The 9,155-nt window shown below is 38.1% G+C and overlaps 2 long non-coding RNA genes across 7 annotated transcripts; one reads left to right on the top strand and one right to left on the bottom strand.

The window, feature by feature from the left end:
- Nucleotides 1–1,357: 1,357 nt before the first annotated feature.
- LOC113355155 lies at nucleotides 1,358–6,207 on the bottom strand. Of its 6 annotated transcripts, XR_003362172.1 has the most exons (5): nucleotides 5,744–5,880; nucleotides 3,929–5,549; nucleotides 2,559–2,666; nucleotides 2,242–2,313; nucleotides 1,358–2,101 (listed from the first exon to the last, which is right to left on the bottom strand). It is a non-coding gene; the product is annotated as an uncharacterized LOC113355155 (long non-coding RNA). The 6 variants fall into 6 exon arrangements; XR_003362169.1 differs by having other exon boundaries at nucleotides 1,358–2,313; nucleotides 5,744–6,207; XR_003362170.1 differs by having other exon boundaries at nucleotides 1,358–2,666; nucleotides 3,929–5,071; nucleotides 5,503–5,549; nucleotides 5,744–6,204.
- A 334-nt stretch (nucleotides 6,208–6,541) lies between these two features.
- LOC113355156 lies at nucleotides 6,542–7,776 on the top strand. The gene is made up of 3 exons (XR_003362173.1): nucleotides 6,542–6,665; nucleotides 6,981–7,090; nucleotides 7,192–7,776. It is a non-coding gene; the product is annotated as an uncharacterized LOC113355156 (long non-coding RNA).
- Nucleotides 7,777–9,155: the final 1,379 nt, after the last annotated feature.

Below are 9,155 nucleotides of genomic sequence, written 5' to 3'. Positions count from 1 at the left end.
TTGAATCTCTTTTGAACATCTTCAAATTTGATCCATGCAGTTACGCAGAGAACTGCCAGCATTTCCCGCCTTTTTCTTCATTTTTCAAAACGAAGAAGGTGAGGTGCCCTTAACCAAAATGCTGGTGCCTGTAATATATGGGGGTGCTCTTGGGTGTTCTTATCCAATTTAAGGGTGCCTTTAACGCCTTTTCTAGGGTGCCTTCACTTTTTCTTGGGTGTCTCCATCACATTTCTGGCACGTCTCTGGTGCATTTCTGGGGTGCCTTTATTACTTTATCCTGGGATGTAAAACACCATTTTTCGAGCCAACTTTTGCTGCAAGAGTTTATTTCTCTAAAAATACTACAAAAACATAAAATAACCAAATAAGTATAAAATCAAGCACTAAGAATGTAGAAAATTGAGGACAACTTAGACACAAAAATGTGTTTTGAAGCCTTCTTTCTCACTGGTATTCCCTTCGAATACGGTTTCTAAGATATCCAAGCATCTTTAGACCGAGTGCACGTAGTCAAATGGTGCTGATGATCTAGGTAATGGCATGTATGATGGCATTCAAACCTTCGTAGTTTTGCTTTGCAGCAAGTATCTCGGCAACATTGTATTCACCAATGTTCTTTGTAACGGTTGCATTCCCTACTGCCACAACGGGAGCATCATAGGCGTTAACTACATAAATCCATGATGAAAAATCACTCGCTTGAAGAAAGGCACGCATAGCAATTTTCTACCACAAGTAATTAGAGTCATCGAAGACTGGTGGTACATTTATAGAGATAACACCTTTGTCCATATCAGATCGCTACAAACACAAACTTGGAAGGTCTTTGACGTGTTTTCCTGCTTTAATACCAATTGAAAATGCGGGGCTCTAACAACCACACCCAACAATTCGTTTGGCAATCTGTGAGGACTTACTACACCAAAAACAAGGACTTACCACTTTTATAAACGTTGCTAATAATTTAAGCAACTCTTATATATGTTGCCCACACGGCGTCAAAAATTTTGGTAACAGTTATATCCGTTGTTTAAATTAATAAAGCAACGTTTTATAAGTTGCTTCATGCGTTGCTCACCAGAATATAAGCAAAACGTTGCTTAATTTAGTTTAAGTATACGAAACCGTTTCTTGAGGCAACCACGTGTGCAATAATTATACGTTGCTGATTTTAATAGGTTTTGAAATATATATATATATATATATAATGCTTCTGGCAGGTTTCTGCACATGCATATAAAAATTCTTCACCTGTATACATTCTAGATAATGCACAGTTGCCATTTTGAAGGAAAGAATCACAACAAACAACAGAGATTTCATTGATCATACATAATCATTAAGAACATCTGATTGATCAATATCATATAACCATTACAAACATTTCTTATCAGCTAGGTTTCCAAATCTGGAAATAATAGATGACATACACAACACAGTTAATTGGTATGATTTAAAGATGAAACATCAAGCATAAACCATTGGTGCCATTTCCCGTCGAGTTGCAGGCTCTGCAGGGGTCCAAAATTTCTTGAGGAAGTTATTAAGTTCCTCCCACGAGCTAGTGCATCCAGGCATCGCATTATCCCTACGAGATATATACAAAATGATAGCCCTTAGCGAAATCTTTGTAATAGAAGGTCAACAGAAGAATATAACTTTTCGAAAGTATAAAAAAAAATATCAAAATTGCCCATTAAGGAGACAGATGATACTACTAGCATCTTTTGTTGCTCCCCTTTTCGAAATAGTTAATGTTTATTGCAGCAAAAACTGCAGAAAAGGAAGACGCAAGCCTAATGTAGCATCCAAAACGACATGGGTACTGTCTGAGATGCTCTTTATAGTAAAATGCATGGTAGCGACTGCTGAAACCAACAGTGGTCTATCTCTTAAAGTCCAAAAAAAATACAATCTCAACAAAATGGAGTATGGCTTGAATGTACCAAGTTTGCTGAGCATAAGTCAGTATTCCGACGGCAGCCCGAGGATAAAAAAACCTGATTAGATGGAAAGTGTCCCTTGAATGGTTTTTATAAAACCATCCATGCTCCTTCAAACTCCATTTCCTTATAAATGTAGAGCCATCGCGAATGCGCTACATTGAAGACAAATTAAGCGATAGTAGATGCATCAATATAAAGGAAGAGATCTCGATATGAAGTTATACCAAATTACCAGTTATGTTAGTTTGATCACCAATACAAATTCCTAATCGATCAAAAAGATCAAAGTCACCTTTTCTGCAAGTGTACCAAGTAGTCGAATATCTACCGGAAGAGGTTACTCATCATGCTCCATAAACTCAGCCTGTGAGTTCAAAAAATGTTTAGATGGAGCCATATTATTTAGTTCCAGCACATCACTGGGGGTAGAGTAGTTGGTCTCATTTAAAGATATGAACCACTATGACACGGAATGTCTCAAGCCTGAGACAAATCTAAAATGGAAGCTTAGAACACAGACCTTACTCGTAGAAAATATACAGCCTGTATGCATCCATGGGATATTCTGTCTGACATTAACTAATAATATACAGTAAGCAGCTAGTGTACCTCAATAATAAGGGTTGAGCCCTTATGAAAATGCCCACCCTAGCATATCTTTACCCACATCCTTTGCATTATACCTAATGTACCCTGAGCCAGTGTATAGTCCGAAACCTACAAAAGTAACAGGAAACACAGAAGTTTAGTAAATCATGATATCAATGAGAGTCCCAGATTTTGGAGGTCCAGAGAAGCTCAACGAGAAATCTTGGATATGTTTGAAATGGCATAGTATGGGGAAAATCTGATAGCACATGAGCCCGCAAGCAATTACACCGGGCAAGTGAAACCTTAAAAGACAAAGGGATAAGATGTTGGGACCTTAGTCCCACATTGGTAGATGGGGCTTAATTGGGTAGTTTATAAGTCAATGGGATCCCTAATCTAGTCTTAATTGAGTAGTTTATAAGTCAATGGGATCCCTTATCTAGTCAACCGGTTTTCGAGTTGAGTTCTACCCATGGGCTTATGACGAGTTGGGATCGGTACCCTAACATTTGGTATCAGAGCCAACCACCGCGACCCATGCCCGCTCCACAAAAGGGGTGACCTATAGGCCAGATTAAAGTGTAGGTGTCACCTAGGTATGGACGTAGGTGTCACCTAGGTATGGGCGTATGTGTCACCAGCATCGGATACTGGTAGGCGAGTGGAGCCGCCATAAGAGAAAGGGCTACCGTCCGGCCAGTGTCGATAGAGTGGGCCAACGAGGACAGTGTCGATAGAGTGGGCCAACGAGGACGTTGGGTTTGGAAGTCTGGTGGGATGTTGGGACCTTAGTCCCACATTGGTAGATGGGACTTAATTGGGTAGTTTATAAGCAATGAGATCCCTCATCTAGTCTTAATTGAGTAATTTATAGGTCAATGGGATCCCTCATCTAGTCAACCGGTTTTCGAGTTGAGTTCTACCCATGGGCTTATGACGTGTTGGGATCGGTACCCTAACATAAGACTATTGGCATTGGGTGGATAAAAATCATAGTATTTAGCATCACCGGCATGCTTTGATTGCCATAACCTGTAAGCAAAAAGGGCATACACTATTATCGGGTGAGTTCTTTGTCACCACCAGCACCATCACTAGTTCCCCATAGGCCATAACCTCATATACTCTAACATTGGTGAGTAGTTTACCAGGTGGTTCCAATGAACAGATTCCCCATCTCAACAAGAGCAGGGGTGGCCTAAGATAGGATATAGTATGACTACATGTTTAAGAAAATTCAGTGAGTATAATGGTTTTCTTTCAATGATACAAGTAAAGTCTGTGACGCTTGAGGTTGGAGCTCCGGACTATAGCTAATACAGAAGCACTCACAAAGAGGGTTAAATAATGAAAAATTGGGATAAAATATTCAAATGTGCATAACATACCTTGAAGGAATCTCCTTGAGAAATGACATTTTCCCAAAACCGAACACATATAGACCTACCCACTTGATGTGATGTCAATTTCTTCTCCAATATTATCTCCCTTTCACATATAAATGACTACATCTGGCAGTAATAATAAACTAAGACCAGGCTCAGTTGGTACAATGTCAGAAGCACTACTAGCTGCACCACTCGAACCTGCAACAGCAATACCATAAACCAAACTAAATAGCCATAATAACAACAATAAGCAAAACCATCTGCTTTCTCTATCAGTTCATCAACCCGTAAAGTTGCAACATATTCTCCTTGCCCTGACTTGGCAATGCAGATGAGGGTACATGTTGGTCCCAGTTCATCACCTAATAATACCGAAAGAGATACCGATAAAACCGTAACTCTGCTCACTTTGTACATGCAAAGTTAAAACAAATCATGAAAAGGCTGGCACCAAAAAATGATTAGGTAAAGCCGTAAAACAGAAACCTACATGTGATCATTTGACACACACACCTAGGTCTAGAGTCCTAACTGTCTCAACACTGTCGTGTCTAGCTGGGTCAATCAGTGGCAAGAGAATATTAAGCTGCCATCGAACCCCAAACTCTCTTTCCTTCTTTTTGGGCTTCTTGAATGATGAAATAATCCAGCAATACATGTTAGAAATAAGTAAGGGGTAGGAAATAGAGTAGTTGCTACTCCGAGTGACTCGTTCCGCAAATTTATGAATCACTGCATGGACTCTTGGCTCTATCTCCAATTTATTGTACACAAGATTCGAAATCTAACCATCAAAAACATTGGTAGAATTACAAAACGAAGCCGTTAAGAAGATGCAAATAACCGAATAACCAAAGTTCAAAGAACTATGCCTGCTCTGATGCACCTTTGCTGCGCCGATGCGTTTTACCTCTCATCAACCACACTTCATGCAAATATGTGAACATTAACTAAATTATGATAACAAATCACATCAATGGTTGCTTCAATGCTTCTTAATGATGGATTAAGACGAATGACACTCCCAGCAAACACCCCTCTGTTCTGGTACTAATGCTGCAAGCCTCAACTGAAGCACTGCTTCTGGAAAAATGTGTAGGTTACATAAGCCAATGCTTTCCTGATTCGAGCAACCGCACATATCTAAAAACAAACACACCCAAAATACACAACATCTAAGTGATCCACAAGTAAGAAGAATTGAATAAAAACTTAACATGGTAAACAAAACAAAAAAAATTGACTTAAACATTAACACTCCAAAAATCAGGGGATAGTGTTGCCACTTTGAGCCCACTTAAATGCACATAATAAATTACAATATGCATGTTATCTGTTTTTGGACCACATTATCCTCGGACCACAGTGGCATATCCAAAAATTTCAGGTAGTAGTCACAAACACAACTTTCAAATTCATAGTTACTAGCAGGTGGACCATTCAAAATTTCAAAGTAATGCCACCCTACGCAAGTCTTGCACCCCAAATAGCCAATCTATTTAGACCAATTACACATGCACCACCACCAACTAAATCCAAAATTCTGTAGAACAAACCACACCACCAACACCTACCACCAACAAAATCACCCACGCCATCAACTCTATGCTTACCACCTTCCCTGAAAAAGCCATCAACACCACAAACAAACAGTTGAAACACCACAAAAATGAAATCAAAATAAATCCATGCCATAAAATTCCACCGGAAAGAAAAAATTGCAAAATCTTTCAGAAAATACTACCTAACTAAAGACGTTATTCACAAAATCAAGCAATGATAACAAAAAAAAAAGTAAAAGATTAGGGTTTATACCTGGTGAAATCTTCCTCTTGTACTCTCAGCTCTGTTGAATATGAGACGAGGGTTTGCTTTGATTTCAGGAGAAAAATCAACTAAATTTAGGGTTACAAAATTAGGGGATATAAAATTCTAATCTGAGAAGAGTTTTGATTCAAAGATGCAGTTAGGATTAGAATTTGAAATCAGGCTTGATTCGGGAATAAGAGTTGTATGGGTATGCAGGATATCAATCTCTCATACAGAAAACCAGCCAGCTAAGATAAGATGAGGATTTTTTTTCGTTAAATCAAGGGTTACAAAAGAGGGGTTCTTTTCGATCGAACACATGGGTTTTGATTTTGAGATGGGGTTAGGATTAGTTTTTGATTTTTGGGGTGTTGAGATTGGATCTGAGAGAAGAAGTGAGATTAGGAGGAAGATAAGAAACAAAAAAAGAGTTTGCAAAAAATCTGAGAACAAAAAAAGAACAGATAAATATATAAAAACCCTTGAAAATAACACAATTTAGAATAAGGCTAAGTCCTATGGGAGAGATATCTAGCTGTTAGATTGGTCATCCATGTCAGTTTGGGCAACCTCCTAAGTCCTATGGGATGGCGGATCTAGCAGCGAAACGCTTAACCATTCGGCGTTGAACGCTGGACAGCGCAGCGTTAAAGAAACGACGAACCAAGCGGCGTTTGACTTGGTCAGCAAGGTCTGATGACGCTGAATGGTTCGGCGTCTGTGAATCGTGTTTCAAAACACGCAGAAGACCTTTCTTCCTCAGTTCTTCCCCATTTCTTTTCTCCCTCACTACTAACCCGAAAATACATGTTGTAGATCACTGATTTCATACATTTGTTTTTCAATTCCTTCCGTGGGTTTGTTCTCCATCGAATCCTTGATCGTTTGAGAGTATTTTCGTTCAATTCCATCCACGAAATTGATTGAGGTAAGTAATTATAACTTTAGGGTTTTTTCTTCTTAAATTTTGATTATGATGAAAATTTGATGAAATTGATGATTGATATTTGATACAATGCATGATTTAGATGATATATTTACGTGATTTGAATGATATGTGATTGAAATTTATTTTTTTAATTTTTTGGGTTTAATTTGATTATGTATGATTATGAAATTGAAAATGAATTAGTTTGTAGATAAAATTTGTATGATAATTTGTATGAATGATAATGATGATTTAGTTTGTATGTATGAAAATGAATGATAATGATTTTATTTTCATCTTTGTTATTGATTGTAGTACGAGTATGGATCAATTGCTAGACCGGTTGGATATAGTTTCGACAAAAAATTGTGATAGACATGTATGTCAAGATGTTACGAAAGATTCTCGAAGTGTAAGCTTTAGAGGTAGTTTGAAAGACATTGAAAAGTATTATCAAATTGTAGTGCAAGATAATCCGGTAGCACAACAATTTTGTGATAATTGTGGATTTTCCTCTGTTTTTTAGTTTGATTTCGCCAATGGGGATAGAGCCTTAGTTGAAGCCATAGCTGAGAGATGGTGGAAAAGTACCAGGAGCTTTCATTTTCGAGAGTTTGAGATTGGCCTCCTTCCTTTAGATTGGTACATGGTCTTAAAGGTAAGTTTGGCATTATATTGAAACCTTGTCGTTATTATAAAAAATCGGACATGAAGGCAATTATGAGGGGGTTCTTGATAATGCACAACATGTGTGTTGAAATGGAATATCGGAATGAGGATTGGGGGAGGATCACGGGAGATGAACCTCAACCGCCAATTCAAGGAAATGTAAGGCTAGCTCCTCATGTATTGTACAACCCTGCGGTTTGGGGACAACTTCACTTGGAACTCACTACACACATATGGAACCGACAAGGAGAAGGTTTGAGAGATGGTGATATTCCGAACATGGTTATGTATGATGCCTTGTCGGAAGTTGATGAGGGTACAACCGACGTGGACACCGATGAAGACCAATATGACCCTCAAGAAGATGGTGCATTTTATGAGAATGGAGAGTAAATTTGATATCTTAAGTAGAAATTTTATGAGAATGGTGCATTTTATGAGAATGGAGAGTAAATTTTATATTTTAAGTAGACATTTTAATTTAGTTCTTGTAAACTCCATAATACTCCATAATACTCTTTTTATCACTCATTTTAATTAGTTATTGTAAACTCCATAATACTCTTTTTATATAGAGATATGAAGTTAACAGAGTAATTGGGCTGAAAATGTAGTCGTTCGCCGGAGCGCCGCACCAATCGGCATCCAGAGCCGAACCAAACGGCGTTAAGCCTAACAGCCGCGAGATCAAAAGTGATTGTTGAAGATTCAACGGCAGGAAATGCAGCGCCTAACCATTCGGCGTTCTGACGCCGAACCAAGCGGCGCTCTTGAGTCTCAGCCATCAGATCAAGATGGTCGTTGCATTTTCAACGACTCAGATTAAAAAGCCGTTTAAAACCACATCAGTTATTTTTTCAAGCTTCCCTATAAATAGAGGACTAATTCTCCTTCATCCCTCACACCAAAATCAATTGATTATCTTCTTCATTGATTTTCTTCCTCCTATTCACATCGTTTTGTTCATACAACATTATGACACACTTTAGCACAATAGAAGAAGATGCACTAATTTATGGTTGGGTCATAGCAAGCAACGATCCAATTCATGGAAAAGATAAAAAAGGTGCAATATTTTGGAGTAAGATTATGGAAGAGTACAATAAAAGAAAGGGTCCCAATGGTGTCGAAAGAGATAGAAAAGCATTGCAAACAAAGTGCAACACAATGAGAACCGAAGTGAGGAAATATATTTCATTTGTTAGGCCATACTTCCGAAATAAACCTACGGGGATGACCGAGGAGGATTATGTAAGTACCTCAAATTTTTTTAATGTTTTCTTTCTTCCATTTTGTTCTCTTTCTTTCTTTCTCTAAATTTTTCCTTTTATTTTTTCCCCAGTATCATCGTGGAAAACAGAATTTTGAAGCATCGACCGGAAAACTTTGGAAGTACGATTCGGTTTTCCGAATCCTGAAGACTTATCAACCCAATTACAACCCAGTGGTGAATAATGATGATGGAATCAGTACTTCCACTCAACCTAGTAAAAAAACTCAAGCTACTCAAGAAAATGAAGATGAAAATATGGATGAATATTTGCAAAATATGGCAAGGTTTGGTGGCACTTCATCTACTCATAATTCTGAAACCTCAGACATATCAAAGAGAAGAAGATATTTCGAACAAACCGATGATGTTAGAAGTGAAGGTAGAGATCAAGCAAAGAAAAAGGCTCGTGAGACTAAAGCATCGCAGAAATCAGATGAAAAAAATTGATAAACTCATCGAACTTCTTGAAAACGCACAAGCACAAAGAGAGGACAAATATGAAAGAGAGGAAGAGTATCTAAGGAAGAACATGGAAAGCTCTTCAATCT

Source organism: Papaver somniferum, chromosome 3, assembly GCF_003573695.1.
Source record: "Papaver somniferum cultivar HN1 chromosome 3, ASM357369v1, whole genome shotgun sequence".
NCBI lineage: Eukaryota > Viridiplantae > Streptophyta > Magnoliopsida > Ranunculales > Papaveraceae > Papaver > Papaver somniferum.
The sequence above is the reverse complement of the archived record's forward strand: the minus strand, read 5'-3'. Positions and strand labels throughout refer to the sequence as shown.